General features: G+C 35.9%; 1 long non-coding RNA gene across 3 annotated transcripts; it reads right to left on the minus strand.

The window, feature by feature from the left end:
* Positions 1-13779: 13779 nt before the first annotated feature.
* On the minus strand, positions 13780-18229 carry LOC145796611 (uncharacterized). Of its 3 annotated transcripts, none has more exons than XR_014337099.1 (7): positions 17610-18229; positions 16391-16459; positions 16251-16308; positions 15944-15999; positions 15810-15852; positions 15668-15729; positions 13780-14545 (listed from the first exon to the last, which is right to left on the minus strand). It is a non-coding gene; the product is annotated as an uncharacterized LOC145796611 (long non-coding RNA). The 3 variants fall into 3 exon arrangements; XR_014337097.1 differs by lacking the exon at positions 16251-16308 and adding an exon at positions 17410-17452 and having other exon boundaries at positions 13988-14545; positions 17610-17881; XR_014337098.1 differs by lacking the exon at positions 16251-16308 and having other exon boundaries at positions 13988-14545; positions 17610-17695.
* Positions 18230-21285: the final 3056 nt, after the last annotated feature.

Consider the following 21285-nt stretch of genomic DNA (forward strand, 5'->3'; position numbering starts at 1 on the left):
AAATCATATATTTTTCAATTTAACTCCGATTAAAGCCTATTTTATATCAATAAAAAGCTTATGGAGAGTACAATCTAAATATGTCAATTTCATTTACAAAAAATGAAATTTTATTTTCTATTTTTGAGTACCAAAAAATTTGTTGTATGTGCATTATCCAAAAAAAAAAACTTTGAATATGCCATAATATAAAACAATATTAATGATACATCAATCTAATAGTATAAACAATAAACAAATCAATGTCATACTAATCAAGAGGCGAAAACAAGCAATAGGCAGAAAAGAGTTAGTAATATGCTGTGATAGAGAATCAACAACCTTGTCAATTTGGAGTGTGTGCTCTTGTAGGAAAAATATGAAATAATAATCAATGGAATAAACGGATTCGGACATAACTGTCACGTTCAAACCGAATCCATGGATCATGTGGGTAATCACATGCCTCTATTGATGTCTTCGAATAATTCCTAGTAGTAGAGTAGAACTACTAGTGAACTACCACACTATTCACACTACTAGTGAACTACCCACACTATTCATAGTACAAAGGCGGAATGGTTTATGGGAAGAGAGAACGTATCGTTTTTTTGTTGTATGAAATACAGAACCCAAAATCCGTTTATGTAGGAGAGTTAAGAGACTCATAGGATAGATGTATTATCCCAGATAATATCTATCACATATTAATAATTATTATCTAATATATTGACAATTATCCATATCAAGATTATCTCATATCTTAAAATATAATCTATTATTTTATTTGGATCTCTCCTAATCGGGTCATGCCACCATGGGCGACCCAATTAGGTTTGAATTCTAAACTCGACCCAATTTCCAACAGCTCCATAAGGGAAACTCTAGTAGCCTCTCCATTGACGTGAGTTTGCAACAAGAAGGACTTGTAATTCAAACTTTCAGATCTTACTGTGTGGGTGTTTTTCCACCTAAGGTAACCTATATTTTTCTAACAGTAATATCAGAGCATTTTACTAACACAGCATATTAATAAACATTTTACTAAATAAATATCATCAATTAAACTACTAAAAGCACAAAAATGAAGCTAGTAATATGCTGTGATAGAGAATCAAAAAATATCCTAGAAAAATAATTGGAAGCAAAAAATATAGCGATTTCGGTTTTGACCCATCACTTATTGTATTCTGGACTTGGGCTGATATGGTTTAGAATGGTTATCCATATCTTGTTTCACTTGTCTCCTCTCTATCTTGCTTATCGGATTGTATTTGTGCGTTTGGAACAGGTTGGTTACTTGGTTTTCCAAGCCTGTGATGCCCAGATTTTGGCTCTTCCGCTCGAGCGGGCATTCTTGCGCTCGAGCGGGCTTTACAACTTTTGCTCCTCCGCTTGAGCGGCCATTCTTGTGCTCGAGCGGGATCTGTCAACTCTCAGTATTTTCTTTTGCAAGTCTACAAATACTATGAGAGTGCATTGGACGCTCAAGTGTCCAGTCCCACACTCGAGTGGGGTCCTTCGTCTACAAAACTTCTAGAAATGTGTATTTCATGCTCGAGCATAACTTTCCACGCTCGAGTGGGCCTTTGTGTCTGACGCTCGAGCGTCATTTTCCACGCTTGAGCGCACTGCGTGTATAACTGTCCGTGAAGATGACATCTTGAATCACTTTTTCTTCTCTCTCTCTTTCTCAAACTTCCCAAAAAAACCTAGATCCACACATTCTCTCTCTAAAACTCACATTCTCTCTAAGATTTCATCTAGATCCGTTGGGATTTCCACCCTAGTGTCTTTGAGAAAAAGCTAGAGTACCTCAAGATCTACATTTTGATCCGAATAGAAATGGGTTTCGGTGTTCTTGGAGTTTCTCTATTGTTTAGCTCATCTTCTTCCTTTGAGATAGGGATTTTTCTACACTCTCATACGGTTTTTAGCTTTGTTATTTGTTATTGTGTAACAATTGTGGGATTTTGGTGGGATTTGACCAAACCTAGGGTTTGGGGATGAAATGTAAAAGAAGAGTTTTTGGTAAATATGAAATAAATGAGTTTGGGGACTGAAAATATGTTCCTGTTGTGTCGAAATAGTAGATTTTGGTACTTGGATTGGGTATTTAGAAAAAGTGGATTTTTGCCCTAATTGAATCAAATTGTTAATTTGTATAAATGATTGAAATTGGCATTAAAAATGTGAAATTGGATGATCTTTGATATAAATTGTGAAATTGAATATGTATTACTTTACACCTTTGGAAGTTTGGAATAAACTATCTGTTTGAGATCAAATATCTGTTTAGATATAACTGTATTGGGCTATCGGTGGAGGATAGCTTTGATTGTTGTAGAAATTGCATGTGGATTAGGTGAATTGAAACTAATCTTTTGATGGTTGTCATTGAATATGGCCGTGTTTAAATACATTGTATATGTTTGTTTGTTTGGGAGGAGAAAGGAGATGTACTCCACGTATGACTATATGTTTAAATACATAGTATATGTATGTTTGTTTAGGAGGAGAAAATGGATGGACTACATTGTTTGGGAGGAGAAAGGGGATGGACTCCATTATAATTAAGTTGGTTGGAGTGTCCTGGGTGAGAGTCCCGAAATTATACATGGGTGCCTAGCCGCGGACGAAATATCTGCAAAATGGCAATTGTAATGCTTACATAGCCTACCTTTACATGAGTTTCGTTTGATGGTTGCCCGCGAACGAAATATCCGTGAAATGGAAGTTTGAAGTGTTTTATGCATATGTGTTGTATGATTTGAAAATTATTGAGTTGTAGCCTCAGTTCGGTTGTTGAGAAATAACCAAATTGACTCATGAATTGAGACAGATAAGTGAATGGAATATGAAATGAAAGTAAATGGATTAAGACTTGGAATTGATATCTTATGAGTATATAAAGTTGTGAAAAGTTTCAATACAAACATTGTTTATGCATTTTGTTTTTATATCTCTATAAAACTTCATATATTGTGTTAGATGATTCCTACTGGGTTATGGCTCACCCTATTTGGGAAAATATTTTCAGGTAATGATGGAATGCCTCCACCAAGGCAATAGCGTTTGAGAGATTTTTGGGAGCAAGAGCCTCTTATGTTGATTATATATTTTTGTAAAGTCAAGAGCTTAAGATGTAATGAGCGAAGCTCACTTTTATTGTAACCAAGCCAAGGCTGGGAAAAGTGTAAGCCAATAGGGCACTTATTTATGTTAAACTTTCTTTTGTATCATTAACTTCATGAAATGAATGGATTATTTACTCTGATTTATGTTACTAATTATGTATGCTTCTTAGTTGCACGAAGCGGGAGCGGGGAAACGTGGCCACTTAGAGGAGTCGTAAATTAGGAACGCTTATATATTATTTTGATTAATTATATTTTATTTATTATAATAAATAATGAATAATAAATTATGTTCAAATAAATAAAAAATAAAAATTAGATCTTTTATTTTATAAATTTTTTAACTTTTTTTTATTATATATGATTTAAATAGATTTCTTTTAAATAATTAGATGATTTATTTTATTTATTATATGTTAAAAAGTTAGGAATAATAAATTTTAATAAATAATTTTTTATTTTAGACAGAAGAATTATATTATCAATGACAAATTATATTATATATGATAAATATTATATATATTAAATATAATATATTATATTATATTATATATATATGATAAATTATATTTATATTATATAATATAAAACGGAGAGAGAGAGGGAGGGAGAACAGAGATCGATAGAGAGAGAGAGAGGGAGACGAACAGAGAGACGAAGCAAACAGAGACGAGAGAGGGAGACGAAGAGAGAGACGAAGCAAACCGAGACGAAGAGGAGATCGAGACTGAGAGAAGAAAGAGCGACAAAGACAGTCGAGATCGACTGTGAGAGAAGGTCTCATCCCTAATCGCGATTCTTTCGCATTAGAAGCACGATTCTCTCGTATTAGAAGCGCAATTCTTGTGCGATTCTTCCTTGGAAGCGCAAAATCGCGCTTCTTCCTCAGAAGCGTGAGTCCCTTCCACGATTCCTGCTACTAAGGTATGCTTTAGATCATATTTATTGTGTATTTTGGGGGCATTACAACTTGGTATCAGAGCGTACCGGGTTTTAATACTTTGGGTACGTGGGGAGTGGTTAGTACCGCAATGGGTTTGTCTCGCTCACTATAGGCTTAAGTGTGAACGATATGTGCTTATGTGATAACATGCTTATGTGATTATTTGGGTATGGGATTAAATTTCTAGGACGTTGATTGGGTCTACGGGTTTCTAGGAGTCTTGTTAGAAAGGCACTTGATCACTGCTATTTCTAATTGGAGCTCTAGCAATGCCCCGAAACGGTCATTATTCGAATATGAAATTCGTATGTGTTTACATGATTATGTGCTTATGTGGCGTGAATTACTGTTGTCCAATGTATTAGGACATAAGTGAGTTAGCTTCGGCACATTTGTGAATGTGCTAATCTCTGTCACTTTCATTAGGATATCAGGACGTGGTCATGGAGGTAGGTGTGGTAGGCCTAAGAGGCACGAAATGCCTATACCAGATGAAATTCCGGCACAGAAAGAGGGAGTTGGTCAGGCCAATGAGGCCGAACCAGTAGGTCAGCAGGCCATGGGCGCCTTAGCCCGCGAAATGGCCGGAGCATTGAGGAAATCTATGGACATTCTCAGAGCAGAGAATCAAGTCCAGGCCCAGGTAGCTGAAACAGGGCCATGTTTTCTAAAGAGAGAGTTCCTCTGGTTGAATTCGGATGAGTTTTTGGGTGATCCCAAGGGGCCATTGAAAGCAGATGAGTGGCTAGAACAGATGGTGAAGACTTTTGAGATGCTTGGCATCGAAGTGGAGGCTTGAGAGTGACCCTGGCGTCCTTCCAGTTGAAGGGAGACGCAGGTCAGTGGTGGAAGTATGCGCGGGGACGCATTGGAAGCACTTGGGAGGCCTTCGTTGACGCCTTCCAGGAGAAGTTTTTGCCTCCCACAATTAGGGAGAAGTAAAGAGATCAGTTTTCGCAGCTCAAACAGTTGCACACACTAGTGGCCGAGTTTAAGGCCACCTTCACTAGTCTCTCTAGGTTTGCACCAGAGTTAGTGGCGACTGAAGAGCGCCGTTGTCTGGAGTTTGAGAAGAGGCTGAGGATCGGGCTCATGTTCAAGGTGGCTAGATCTATGATTAGGGACTATAGATGCCTTGTGGAGGCGGTGGCCCATCTTGAGACTATCATGCAGACCGAGGAGGAAATGATGGGGTCTCCAAGAGGAGTCAGGACAGCTAGGGGGATGGTAAGAAGCAGAGAAGTTCTAAACCTCAGCAGTACTCAGCAGTCCCAAGGAGTACAGTCAAGGTCAACTTTTTGAATGCCGAGTTTGGGTTTTGGGAGAGGTGGTCAAAGTAATGTGACTTGCTTCAAATGTGGTCAGTTGGGCCACAAGTCTCTAGCTTGCCCGCAAAGAGGAGGGCAGCAAGCAGCTTCGTCTTCGGCTCGTTCTCAGGGCCAGAGTCAGAATAGAAGGCAGCCGCCCACTTGTTACTAGTGTGGGCAGGCGGGGCACCTGAAGAGGTCTTGCCCACAGTTGGGTGGCATATCTGGTGTGTCCGGTTCGAAGTAGACACAGAGTCACCAGCCAGCACAGTCTGCGCAGGCCTCGAGGGCCAATTAGGGAGCCTCTTGAGTTCAGTCAGTGCATTAGGCGTATGTTCCGAGGGGTGAGCAGGTTGAGCCGAGACCTACAGGGCGTGTGAATGCAGTTACGACGCCAGATATTGTACCTGCTCCATCTGTAGTGAAAGGTACCTTCTTGTTTTGCAATTCAGTTGCTAATGTGTTGATTGATACGGGTACATCACATTCATTTATTTCGTCTGCATTTACATCGATTTTGGGGTTGGAGTTGGCACATTTAGCATCTCCTACTTGTGTAGAGTCACCTATTGGTGGTGAGGTTATCTTGAAACATGGGCGTCGGGGTTGTAATATAGAGGTCGCCGGTAATCGACTTCCATTTGCATTTGTTTCGCTTGATATGACTAGTTTTGATTTTATTTTGGGTATGGATTGGTTATCGCCATACCAGGCTGTTATAGATTGCTACCGTCAGAGAGTTACTATATATACCTTGAGCGGTGATCGCTTTTATTTCTTGAGGGACTGGGTAGATAGAGTTTTATCACCGGTATATGATCCGCGTGGGCGGAGTGAACTCAGTTGTCTCCTTGCTAACTTCTTGAGTAGTGAGTGTGACGAAGTCCGAGTTGAGTTGCCAAGGGTAATTTGTGAATACCCGAATGTCTTTCCCGAAGATATTGTTAGTTTACCACCTCACCGAGAGATCGAGTTCTCTATTGATCTAGTGCTTGGCACGTCACCGATTTCTATGGCACTATATCGATTTGCACCTGCTGAGTTAAGTGAGTTGAAAGTTCAACTCCAGGAGTTATTAGATAAGGGTTTTATCCGCCCTAGCACTTAATCTTGGGAAGCGCCGGCCCTCTTTGCTAAAAAGAAAGACAGAGCCTTGCGACTTTGCATCGATTATCGAAAATTAAACCGGGTTACTGTTAAGAACAAGTACCTAATGTCATATAGATGATTTGTTCAATCAGTTGAAGGGGTCTTGTTGTTTCTCTAAGATAGACCTGAGGTCGGGTTATCATCAATTGTGGGTAAGGAAGGAGGATATCTCGAAGACGGCCTTCCATACGCGGTATGGCCATTATGAGTTCCTAGTAATGTCTTTTGGGCTAACCAATGCTCCAGCTATGTTTATGGATTTGATGAATCAGGTCTTCTGTGAGTTTCTAGACCATTTCGTGGTCGTCTTTGTGGACAACATTCTGATTTACTCACTGTCTGAGGAGGAACACGAGGAACACTTACGAGTAGTGCTTGAATTGCTTAGAGCCCATAAACTGTATGCTAAATTGGGAAATGTGAGTTTTGGCTGAAAGAGGTTAAGTTCTTAGGCCACGTGGTATCCGGGGAAGGGGTGACTGTAGATTCATCCAAGATAGAGGCAATATAAGATTAGGCACAACCTAAGAATGCTTTTGAGATTCGTAGTTTCTTGGGGTTGGCCGGGTATTACTGTTGGTTCGTGAAGGATTTCTCTAGGCTAGCCTCACCTTTGATTAGACTGACGAGAAAGGGAGTTAAGTTTGTGTGGAACGAGACTTGTGAGAAGTCATTCCAAGAGTTTAAGGTTAGCCTTACCATTGCTCCAGTCTTGATTATTCCGGAGAGGGGTTTGGGTTATTCAGTTTATTGTGATGCCTCACGAGAAGGTTTGGGTTGTGTGTTGATGGCAGTTGAAAACACATGAGAGGAATTACCCTACTCATGACTTAGAGAGTTAGCAGTAGTGATATTTGCCTTAAAGATTTGGAGGCACTATTTGTATGGGGAGAAATTTGAGATATTCTCTGATCACAAGAGTCTGAAGTATCTGTTTACACATAAAGACTTAAATTTGAGGTAGAGGAGGTGGATAGAATTCATAGAGAACTATGATTTTGAATTGCATTATCATCATGGGAAGGCCAATGTTGTGGCCGATGCCTTGAGTAAGAAATCTATTAGCAACATAGCTTGTATTTCCATCCGAGAATAGGAGATGTTGGGTACTCTTAATGAGTTTGACTTGCACCTGGGCGAGTTTGTTGAGTCTGCAGTCTTGTTTTTAGTAATTGCACAACCTACACTTGTGAACCGAGTGTTAGAAACGCAGAGGGGTGATCTTGAGGTAGAAACCATCAAGGAGAAGATCTCCAGTGGAAAGGTAGAAAGAGGCTTGATTGTATATCCTGACCAGAGTGTGAGATACCGGGATCGTTTGTTCGTGCCGGAGTCTTACTGAGAGGAAGTACTCCGAGAGTTTCATCATTCACGCCTTGCGGTGCATTCGGGAGGCACAAAGATGTATCATGATTTGAGTCGCCAGTTTTGGTGAAGATGCCTTACTTGTCAGCAAGTGAAGGCCGAGCATCGGGGGCCAGCGGGTCTATTATAACCCTTGTTTATAGCCGAGTGGAAGTGAGAGCATGTCATGATGGATTTTGTTGTGGGTTTTTCGAGGACTCAACGGGGTAGTGATGTCATTTGGGTGGTAGTTAACTGGTCAACCAAGTCTGCACAATTCATAACTATGCGTGTAGGCGATTCAGTAGACTATCTTGCCGACCTGTACATTAGGGACATAGTGAGGTTGCACGGAGTCCCTGTGACAATTGTTTCGGATAGAGATCCGCGTTTCACAGGCCAATTATGGCAGAGTTTGTAGAGTGCCTTGAGCACTAGATTGACCTTTAGTACTACATATCATCCTCAGTCTGACGGGCAATCTGAGCGTACCATTTAGATCCTTGAGGATATGCTCCGAGGTTGTATGCTTGATTTCAAGGGTTCGTGAAAGAGGCACTTGTCATTAGTGGAGTTTGCCTATAATAACAGCTTTCAATCGAGTATTGGCATGGCACCGCTTGAGGCCTTGTATGGCCGACCGTGTATATCCCTGGTATGTTGGGCTGAGGTGGGTGATGCACCTTTGTTAGGCCCAAACTTGGTGCGAGAAACGACGGAGAAAGTGGCACTTATCCGTAAGAGGTTGGTTACGGTTCAAAGTCGCCAAAAAAGTTATGCCGACTATAGGATGAGACCTTTATCTTTTGAGGTGGGAAATTATGTCTTTCTGAAGATATCACCTAAACGAGGTTTGATGAGATTTGGAAATAGTAGGAAGTTATCTCCTCGATTTATTGGCCCTTTTGAGATCCTTGATCGGATTGAGGAGGTTGCTTGCTGTTTGGTGTTACCGCCACAGCTTTCCGGGGTTCATGACGTGTTTTATATTAGTATGCTTCAGAAGTATGAGCCGGATCCATCGCATGTATTGGATTAGACCGACTTGGAGATAGATGAGGATGCCTCGTATGAGGAGAGACCAATGACAGTCTTGGATAGACGGGATCACGTCTTGCAAGGCAAGACAATCTCCTTAGTAAAAGTGTTGTGGAAACATCATGGAGTTAAGGAAGCAACTTGGGAACGTGAATTGGAAGTCTGAGAGAAATATCTGGACTTGTTTGTTGATGCCTAAACATGCACTGAGATTTTGATTATGGTAATGAAAAATATAAGCATTGTATATGTTTTAGATTATGTGAACATTGTATATATTATGGGTATTTTGGAAATATGTATTCAATATAAACATTGCTTATGTTTGAGGATATGGAGTATCATATGTATTGTATCACTTTTGGAAGCATTGTATATGCTATGTTTAAAATAAATAAATAAATAAATAAATAAATGTGAAAACTTGCATCTTGTTTTAAACATTGCAAATGTTTGGAATTTGTAAAATGTACTTCCAATGTGGGGCTTGTGTATCGAGTCAATGGGAATGGATGACTGGAGAATGAGTCATGGTGATGAACTTGTAAGAATAAACCTGGTTGTGAATGGTTTAGTTGTGATTTTGAACTTGATTTGTAATTTCGGGGACGAAATTCCTTAAGGGGGAAAGGTTATAGGGATTCCGGTTTTGACCCATCACTTATTGTATTCCGGACTTGGGTTGGTATGGTTTAGAATGGTTATCCATATCTTGTTTCAGTTGTCTCCCCTCTATCTTGCTTATCGGGTTGTATTTGTGCATTTGGAACAGGTTGGTTGGTTGCTTTTCCAAGCCTGTGATGCCCAGATTTTGGCTCTTCTGCTCGAGCGGGTATTCTTGCGCTTGAGCGGGCTTCACAACTTTTACTCCTCCGCTTGAACGGCCACTCTTGCACTCGAGTGAGATCTGTTAACTCTCAGTATTTTCTTTTGCAGGTCTACAAATACTGGGAGAGTGCATCGGACGCTCGAGCGTCTAGTCCTAAGCTTGAGCGGGGTCCTTCGTCTGCAAAACTTCTAGAAATGTGTATTTCATGCTCGAGCGTAACTTTCCACACTCGAGCGGGCCTTTATGTCTGACGCTCGAGCATCATTTTTCACATTCGAGCAGACTACGTGTATAACAGTTCGTGAAGATGACATCTTGAATCACTTTTTATTATAGCGATCCCGGGTTTACCCTTGTTGTACAGTGATCCGGACATGTGTCCGTGGATGTTGGTTGTTGTTTATTATCGTGTTTGCATCCTTTGTACTTTGTATATTGAGTTATGGGATGTGTTGGTCAGGTTTGTTACAGGTTGGTTGTGTTTGGGAGCCTAGTGTTGCTGCCCAGATTTTTGGTCCTTCGCTCGAGCGAGGAGTTGTCGCTCGAGCGAGAGTTGTGTTGCGTCTGGTTCTGGACCTGAGAGCTGTTTTTTTTGGCTCGAGCGAGCTTCCTTCGCTCGAGCGGTCTGGATTTTTCTTCGCTCGATCGAGAACTTCTTGGCTCGAGCGAGAGTTTTCTGTGTCTGGTCGCTCGAGCGACCAAGCCTTCGCTCGAGCGAGCGTGTTTTATATCAGCGGACAGCAGCGTCTAAAACATCACTTTTTCACTTTCTTTTTGATCCAAAACCCTTAATCCGACACTCTCTCTCTCTAAACTTGCACTCTCTCTAAGGTTTGATCTCCTTAGGGTGTGAATCTAGCCTAGGGCCTTTGTTAAAAAGATAGAGGGTGTTGAGAGCTTCGATTTAATCTGAAAAAGTTTGGATTTGGAGCAAGTTGATCTTCGAGTCTTCATCTCCTTTTTGGCTAAAACTTCAAGGTAGGGATATCCTACTCCTCTCTATGGGTTTTGTCTTTAAATTTTGGTATTTTGAGATGTTGGGCTTGGTTTGGTAATTTTGTGAAAGTTTGGGGCTTTTGTGTAATTTTACAAAAGTTGGGGTTTTATTCATAATAAACCTAAATGCGTGTTTGGCATAGAAAAATGGAACGATTGTTGAATCATTGATGAAAATGGGACCTAAGGGTTGAAATGTTAATTATGGGAATTGACCTAATTACATTGTTCAATTAATTGGGATAATTAATTGAAAAGAATGAAGAAATGAAATGTTGATTGAATATCCATTGTGCATTTATTTTCTGTTTAGAAATAACTGCTTTGGGCTATCGGTGGAGGATAGTCGTGATTGTTGTAGACAATGCATGATGATTAGGCAAACTGAAACAAATCAATGAAATGTGTCATGGAACTTGACGGTTGATAGAATACATTAACTGTATGTATTGGGTGATTGTATATAGAACCAATGTGTTTATATACGTTTTGTGTAGAGGAGGAGATAGGGGATGTACTCCGCGGTTTAGGGGAAGATAGGGGATGTACCTCTAAACCGGTTAGTGTTGGGAGAAGATAGGGGATGAACTCCGTAGATACAGCTCATATGCTTGTCTAAAGAAGTGAAGATAGAGCTTATATGCTTATCTTTGTGATGTGTGGATATAGCTCATATGCTTATCTGTGGATATTGTGGTTATACATATCTGTTGTGGAATGTGGATATAGCTTATTTGCTTATCTGAGTATGTGGATATTGTTGATATACATATCTGTTGAGAATGTGGTTAGTGCTTATATGCCTGTCCGTTGAAAAAGGGAAAATGAAAGGAAACTTGGACTCATAAGTCGTATGACATAAATATGTGATTTATGTGATTGTATCAGTGTTGGCCATCTATCAATTGCTAACATTTTAGGCATTGTTCATGGTTGGTTTAGTGTATTTCTACTGGGCTGTGGCTCACCCTAAATGGGAATATCATTTTCAGGTGCAGGTAGCATGCCACCTCCAAGGACATAGCTTGGGAGGCTTGAGGCGGACAAGTTTTGTCGTTTCACTTTTGATGTATTACATGTAACTTCAAGCCAAGGGCTTAATGTGTAAACGAGTTAGTACTCTTTGTTTGTAACCAAGTGTTAGCTTGGAAAGCTGTAAGCCTGTAAGGCATTTTGTTTTGATGTTAACATGTAATACTTATGTAATGAAACTCTAATGAATCAAAGAATGTGGTTAGTTTATGTGTAAATGCATGTCTTATCTGATGGGCTTATTGTTATTATTTTGAGGGCGTTACATTTATTCTCTCTCTCTCTCTCTCAAACTTCCCAAAAAACCTAGATCCACACATTCTCTCTCTAAAACTCACATTCTCTCCAAGATTTCATCTAGATCCGTTGGGATTTCCACCCTAGCGTCTTTGAGAAAAAGCTAGAGCACCTCAACATCTACATTTTGATCCGAATAGAAGTGGGTTTCGGTGTTCTTGGAGTTTCTCTCTTGTTTAGCTCATCTTTTTCCTTTGAGGTAGGGATTTTTCTACACTCTCATATGATTTTTAGATTAATTATTTGTTATTGTGTTAACAATGGTGAGATTTGAGAATAGTTTGACCAAACCTAGGGTTTGGGGGTGAAATGTAAAATAGGGGTTTTTGGTAAATATGAAATAAATGAGTTTTGGGACTGAAAATATGTTCGTGTTGTGTCAAAATGGTGACTTTTGGTACTTGGATTGGGTACTTGGAAAAAGGGGGTTTTTTCCCTAATTGAATCAAATTGTTAATTTGTATAAATGATTGAAATTGGCATTGAAAATGTAAAATTGGATGATCTTTGATATAAATTGTGAAATTGAACATGTATTACTTCACACCTTTGGAAGTTTGGAATAAACTATCTATTTGAGATCGAATATCTGTTTAGATATAACTGTATTGGACTATCGGTGGAGGATAGCTTTGATTGTTGTAGAAATTGCATGTGGATTAGGTGAATTGAAACTAATCTTTTGATGGTTGTCATCGAATATGGCCATGTTTAAATACATTGTATATGTATGTTTGTTTGGGAGGAGAAAGGGGATGTACTCCACGTGTGACTATATGTTTAAATACATTATATATGTATGTTTGTTTGGGAGGAGAAAGGGGATGGACTCCATTATAATTAAGTTGGTCGGAGTGTCCTGGGTGAGAGTCTCGAAATTATACATGGGTGCCTAGCCGCGGACGAAATATCTGCAAAATGGCAATTGTAATGCTTACATAGCCTACCTTTACATGGGTCTCGTTTGACGGTTGCCCGCGAACGAAATATCCGTAAAATGGAAGTTTTGAAGTGTTTTATGCATATGTGTTGTATGATTTGAAAATTATTGAGTTGTAGCCTCAGTTCGGTTGTTGAGAAATAACGAAATTGACTCATGAATTGAGACAGATAAGTGAACGGAATATGAATTGAAAGTAAATGGATTAAGACATCGAATTGATATATTATGAGTATATAAAGTTGTGAAAAGTTTTACTACAAGCATTGTTTATGCACTTTGTACTTATATCTCTGCTAAACTTTATATATTGTGTTAGATGATTCCTACTGGGTTGTGGTTCACCCTATTTGGGAAAAACATTTTCAGGTAATGATGGAATGCCTCCACCAAGGCAATAGCATTGGAAAGATTTTCTAGAGCAAGAGCTTTTTATTTTGATTATATATTTTTGTAAAGCCAAGGGCTTAAGATGTAATGAGCGAAGCTCACTTTTGTTGTAACTAAGTCAAGGTTTGGAAAAGTGTAAGCCAATAGGACATTTATTTATATTAAACTTTCTTATTTACTCTTATTTATGTTACTAATTATGTATGCTTTGGATCATATTTATTGTGTATTTTGAGGGCGTTACAGAAAAACATCCAAACAAACAACCATGAGAGAAAAATCCCATGAGATCTAGCAAGATTAAAACTTGTTAACAAAGATCAAGTAACTTCAGCGAAATAAGAACGTTTAGAGACAGATAATGAATTGAATTGAGAAAGCAAGATGGATTAACCAAATTTAAATCCTAAAAGAAGCGTAACTTTTGGTTTTTATTTATTTATTTATTTATTTATTCCAAAACCAGTTTACAACTTTAGGTTTAGAGTCTTGAGATCAATCAAGACACAAATAGCAAGAATAGGAGCATAATGCATTGCAATCCAAAACCCTTAACACTGTTAATAAGATAGCAATTAAAAGTAGTGATTTTGAAAGGAAGATTAGTTAGTACAAGATAGATCACAAAATTTCAACTAAAACCAAAGCATAAAAACAAATCAGTAGACAAAAGAGAAAATCCATCCTCACCTTACTGAGAGAGAATTAGCTTTGCCTTGTGCTGCTTGCTTGTATGCTCTCTCTCTCTCTCTCTCTCTTTCTCTCTCTCTCTCTCTTACTTACCCCTCGTGTTCATATATATATAGGCACATCTCTCCTCTCCTCTTACAACCCCACTCTCTCTCTTACTTACTTACCCCTCCTGTTCATACTCTCCTCTTACAATCCCACACTGAGAGAGAGAGAGAGAGAGAGAGAAACAAAAGGCCCTCTCTCTGTGAGTCGAATATTAGGCTAGATTCATTCTAAACGGGTCTTGCCTTTGGTTTTGGTCTTGGTATTGATGAGGATGATTTATACAAACAATCGATGGCTCATGTGTGTTTTTGGCTAGTCAGATTGAAGCTGAACCATTGGATGTTCCCCTTCTCCTCCCTTGGGGTACCATTTGGGATCGGTGGTCGATTACGACTCGCAGGTAGCCTGGCCCTTCCTGTCCTCGAACTGGTAAAACAAATTAATTAATAACTAATTAGTATTTGTAAAACACATTAATTATTAATTTAATTACTAATTGTTATTTTTTACATATTTTTTTCTTAAAATTTTAAAATATTAACTTCAAAAAGTCATGAATTGAATTCAATGTATAAATTAAGAGCAAATTGCGACAATAATCCTTGTAATTTGATTTTTGTGTTGTTTTGATCTCCATAATTTTAATTTGTTTGATTTTGATCCTGAATTTATAATTTTATTTTAATTTAGTCCAATTGATTATAACTCTTAATATTTTTTTTTGAAAAATATGCATATAAGTGCATCTATCATATTTTTTGAGTAAAATTATAAATTTACTAAATTTAGTAAATTAAACTCAACTAATTCAATGATTATTTTCCATAAAAAACAATAACAGCATTATCAATCGGACCAAAATGACACAAATTTTAAAATTAAAGGTCAAAATTGAGCCAATTGAAAATGGATGGACTAAAATGATAGGCAAAATGTAAGGACCACCAATGTAATTTTCTCATAAATTAATCACATCAAATTAAAGATTTTTTTTATAAATTTTTTTTAAATATATATTATGTACAAATTATGTGTAATATCAAATATTTACTTTTGTAAACATTCTTAATATATGCCCTAAACACACGTGTTTACAAGATCCTTAATTTAAAATATCATATGATAATATTTTAAAATTACCAAGTAACGTCTTCAATCTCATAAGTACTTTGAATATTTTGACCACCAAAACAAAGCACTCAAAAATGTCAAAACAACATAAGTACTTTGAATATTTTGACCACCAAAGCAAAGCACTCAAAAATGTCAAAACAACAATGTGTGAATTTGTAGATTTTTTTTGTTTTTAAATTTGTAGATTTTAAGTGTATTAATTAATGTTAATTCTATTATTTTGTGTTTTAAAATAAGAAAATATTGTTTGGCAAATGCAAGTCGTGATTATGGTCGAGTGTTACTATCAGGATTTTTTTTTAATTTTTTTTCTAATCCATGTGTCTATTTGATATGTAATAGTATTTTTTAGGTAGGGAAGTGGGTTGGTGAGATATTTGTTTTTGATTATTGTAATAATAAAAAAATTATTACCTTCTTGGTAGATTTTGATATAAACAAATTTACTGACAAAGATGGTTGTAGCATAGTACTTCCTACATTGACATCAAAAAAATATTTTAAATGATTTGAAACAATGTCATTTTTATGTCAAAATATGAGAATTTGTACTAACCATTTGCCTCATAATTGTCATTGCTTTTAGAACCCTTATGCTTCTGGAGGAAGAGGAGCACCAATAAAAGGTCAATGGAACTAAAAGTCTCCTTTGAAGTAACTATAAAAAGAATAAATAATAGGACTACTTACTGCTAACAAGTCATCCAAACCTTCCATCAATGGTGGTTTTATAACCTCTCTGTCATCTGTAAAAGTAAAACAAGAAAATCACATCAACTTAAGTCAAATATCAAAGTAACAATGTACTGGAAGTGTTAAAGCATGAACCCTGAACTCAACAAGAGACAAGCCTCATCTACAAGAGTATATCCAAAAATCAAACACTAATCAGATGAATAAAAAACCTAAGCTTATACATCAAAAGTAAAAAGAGAAGTTATCTAGTAGCATATGCTGCTCAAATACTAAATACCACTTGCATACTAAATCTAATTACCCGTCACTTTAAGGAGATCTTTGTTTAATTCATGTCCTATCTATGCTAGAGACACCAACTGTCATTGTAACAATAAAACAAATGTCATATCTCTACCAATTTGTTAACAAAAACACAAGAAATAGCTCACAAAGTACAACCTGAATCGTAGTAATGAACTCCTTAAAGCCTAGAAATCCTTGTCGTTTGGAGTCTGTGATTGCCCAAACCTTTAAAAACAAAAAAAAAAAAAAAACATATTTATAAAGAGAGAAATTAAAACGAAAGGCAAGTGTAAACACTTAAGAACTAACTGATTAGAAAAATAGCAAAAACAAAATAAACTATCACATGATTGAATTAGCCTATTAGATTGACACATGCATATGCTCTCACAAACAAAACTAGTCTTATAATTTGAGAGCCACATTGTTTATTCTGTTAACTTGTGAAAAACTTGCAATATTGTTTCTCATAAAATATATCAATCAAAAACATTATGATCATCATTATAAAGGAAATTAAAAAATCCCACCAATAAATGAGTCAACTTCCAATGAAAGGTATTCAAAAATCAAAATTGTCAAAAATCAAAATTGTTCCTCATTTGTAATTTTGAAAACTAAAATCAAATTTCAAAGTGTAATTATACAACTACGGGGTAAGAGTAACAATCATTTAAATATTACATATTCATATATTTGCTAATAGATGAGGTCACACTGGATGTATGTATGAATCTGTTTCTTAATAAAAATATTTTGGACACATTTTAGTGTTTTATGGGAGGGAGGAACTAGAAAGACTTTGAATAACTATTCGTGATAAAAAAAAATTATAGGGTATTATTACCCTTCCCTGCATCAGTTTTATCATTATTTTCATTATTATGTCCAGTGAGGAAGAAAAGATCACATCAACTAGAAGATTTTGATTTTAAGCCACATGAATGCAATTGCAAAAGGTTGTAGATTCTTATAGTTAATATTTAAAAAATTGAGGTTGAGTTTTCTTCAACCACAGGAAAGAATGATGTAGTTCAGTGAATCAATATAGAAACAAAGCAACAAAACACAACAATTTTAGACAAATCTAAGTGTTTCGATTTCCTCCAAACCAATGTTTGATCAAATATGAAATTGCTATTTCATTTCTCTCTCTAAAAGTACGAATTAGTTACCTGGTGAATGAGAGAGGAGAGATCTGGATTTGTGTAATTTAAACTACAGATCAGTTAAGAAAATAATCATAAATTACAAAACGATTTATGGAGAAAATAATCAGTTAAGAAAATAATCAGACAAATAAAAAATTGTATACGATTGATTTATATATGTAAAGAAACAAAGTGTAAAGAGAGAGACGATGAATCGAACTCACAAAGAAATCGAAATCGAACGACCTCGCCATAGAAGAAATTTGTCGTCGAAGATGCCAAGGCCAATGGCGGCAGCGGCGGATTTATGGAGGGGAATCAAACTCCAAATGCCAAAGATGCGTTCATGTTTCTGAATCGGAGGAACAGTGGTTGGTGGTGGCACTCGTGTGTTTGTGTGAGACGCCGATGGGGAGAGAGAGAGGGGAGGGGGGTATGAGAATGATGCATGTGTGCTACCATAGAAACTTTCCAAGTGCTTTGTTCAATCCTTTGCCTAAAAAATAAAAATAAATAAAAATTGAAGGAAAAAATTGTAGATAAAAAGATTTCAAGTATGAGTTTATAAATTATTTTTGTATTAAAAAAATGTAGATTATAAATAGAATATCTAGTTTATTGGGGGAAAAAATAAAAAAAACTGTCATATTTACTAGAAATTTATAAATATCTAAGAACATGTAGAATTTTTTTATTATTATTTATTATTAAAATATAATTTGGTAAAAAAACATCTTGAATTTATAAATATCTAAGAACACCTAGAATTTTGTTTTTATTATTTATAATTAAAATATAATTTCTCTAGAGAATGAGAGGGTTTGGGACAAAAACAAGTATGGATCTAAAATGAGAGAGAGTATGGCGTAAGTTTTAGATTGACACATGCATATGCTCTCTAGAGAATCAGTTTTTTTTTTTTTTGTAAATTGTGAAAACATATATTTTTTACGGCATACTTTTGCATGCCATAAATATATGAATTAACAACTTACATGGTATGCATGCTGTTATTGACAAAACATTAACGGCTTACAAAAAAAAAATGTCGTAGAATGTACTAAGTACGACATGCATTTAATGCGAGTAAATATGATGCCGTAAATAGTTAGTTTTGTTGTAGTGGTGTTTGGGTGTGCAAGGTGCATACCGTATGTATTTGCATAAATTTTCATGAATATATATAAGTTAGCTCACAAAATCGCATCCCTACCATAGGTTTATTATTAGCTAATGATACTAGTGTTGTGAATAACGTAATATCACCGTTGCATTGAATTTTTATTTTTACTCCACAAAGATATGAGCCATAACATTCTGATTCATTTGCCTTTCATAAACTATTGTTGTTAAAATCATGATTTGGATCTTAAAATCTCATGATTCAATGATTTAAGTTAGGCCAAACAATCTTGGATTGCACATTAGAATCTTAAATTTTGCAGTATCTTAAAGTAATTATAATCTTAGTCATAAATCATACTACGATCATGTTCCTATTATTTTTTTATTATATATGTATATATTTATTTAAATTTTTGACTATAAACTCTTTCTCCAAACATTTTCTCTAATTTATATTAACATAAAATATATTATATCAAATTTATCTTTTTTCTTTAATATTTTTCAAATTATTTAACATACATTATCATTATTGTTAATTTTTTATTTACTTTACATTGAAAATAAAATCTTATGATCCTCGATTCGTTTTACGGGCAATTTTTAAGTGTCTAAGTGCATACCATATGCACTTGCATATTCTAAAAAATATACATAAATTACCTCACAAAATCATGTAAGTTTTCACAAACATACTTAAGTTAATCCATAAATAATTGAGAAATCATAACTTACATATATTTGTGAGAACCCTGTAACTATGTTGCCACATTTACATAGGAGAACAAATAACAAACAATTATTAGATAGTGATGCTATATCACTAATATCACTGCTATATTACCACAAAAAAACAAAAAAATCTTAAATTTGTGAGGGAATGAAGCCATACCTTTGATTTATTTATTTATTTATTTAATTTTTCTTTTTGTTTTTTTGTTGAGAGGCAATAAATTAAAAGAAAAACAGAGTACAAGAACAAAAAAATAAAAAAGGGAACTTGGTGATAGACCCCTCACTGTCTAATTTGTCTTTTAAAAGGACAAAAAATTATCTAGATCCTTTCAAAATCCCCTAATATTTTAAACCTTGTTTATTTTACTATACTACCCTCACATATATATATATATAACTCTCCAGTAAAGCCATCTTCACAATGTATTTTAGAGTAAAATTTACTCTGAATTAGAGTAAAATTTATTATGATTCAAAGTAAAATTTTATATCGTTAAGCAAATCAACATGTTTTTAACCAGAGTAAAATTTTACTATTACAAAAAATAAAATGCATACTAAATGAATAAACCAAAGTCAAATTTTACTTTTAGATCTATGAACAAATAAACAAAAAAAGAAAAAAAAGAAGCCAATTGATATGCATTTTTGTTCACTCTCTATACGTTCCAAACCCAATCACACCAATGTTCTCCATCTCAAACAGATCAAAGCTTGCATAGCTCATATAATCATTCATCATGCATTGAACCCCATTGCTAGGCATAATAGAGCTCTCATGTTCCTTCACTTCACCATCTCCACTCCTAAAATCATAGGCAAAGGTTTGAACATATTAATATATATGTATATAAGGAGAGAGAAAGTAAGACTTTTGAGTTTGAACAGAAGAGTAAGATTAAGATCTCAAGTCTAACGTGAGGTGGAGATCTCAAATCTGACGCAATCTGAGGAAAGAGACGACAGCGGAGGAGGGGAGACGATGGAGTTGGAAAGAGAGACCGACTGAGATGAACAAGAGATGAGAGAGAGAGAGAGAGAGAGAGAGAGAAAAAAAAAAAAAAAGAGCGAAGATATGAGATCTGAGCACCACAGTGGTGAGATCATCGTGATCGAATTGAAGATCTAGATGAGGGTATAATAGTCAGATAAAATATTTAAATAATAAATTTTGTCCTTTATACAAGACTTTATAATTATGAGGGGGTTTTAAAAGGATAATTTATTTTTTTTTAACAAGAAAATGAAGATAAGATGGGTTTATGGCCAAATTTCCCTAAAAAAATGGACTCCGTATAACCTGACCTCTTTAGTTTTTGCCTCATCTCCTCCGTCGCCTCTATCATGATCACGACATGTGCTACGGCTTCAACAAGCCGGTCATATTCCCTAATCATATTGCCGAAAACTAAAAATCTATGTAGGAAACAAAGGGAATATCACAAAACTCCCTATTCCTAACATAAAAAGTCTAGATCTACATTCTAGAAGTGTAAATCTACATTTTAAAAGTGTGAAAAAGGTTGTTGGATCATCATCGAAACTTGGCCAGGAATCACCTAAAGACTGAAGCTCTCGTCCCTCTCTCTCTAGAACTCAATCTTTCATTGTTGATACGTGGTTTTTAGACTATTTTTTATTTTATAAACAAATTGGCGATTAAAACCCCGATGCAACTGCCATTAAAATAGGAAGTTATGCAGGAAGCAAACTTTTTTCTACACAATTTTTGTAGGTAGTGTTTAATTCATTGGAATGAAATGATCATTCTATTAAAATGTTTATTCTCATGCTTAATTGATTAAAAAAATAATAAAAAATACATTACAATTGTAATCAACAGTTATCAAATTGAATGATCATTCAATAGTAGAGTTTAAAGAATGATCATTATATTCCATTGAATTTCATTCTATCTCATTCCCATAAATCAAATAGAACATATCAGATGTGTCAAAATTACCTCCCATTGTGACAAAAGAGTGATTCCATAGTTGTGAGACTTGTACCATACAAGTCGGGACTACATTGTTAGGGTGA

The sequence above is a fragment of the Camellia sinensis genome, chromosome 1 (assembly GCF_055761805.1).
Source record: "Camellia sinensis isolate YWXY chromosome 1, ASM5576180v1, whole genome shotgun sequence".
NCBI classification, from domain to species: domain Eukaryota; kingdom Viridiplantae; phylum Streptophyta; class Magnoliopsida; order Ericales; family Theaceae; genus Camellia; species Camellia sinensis.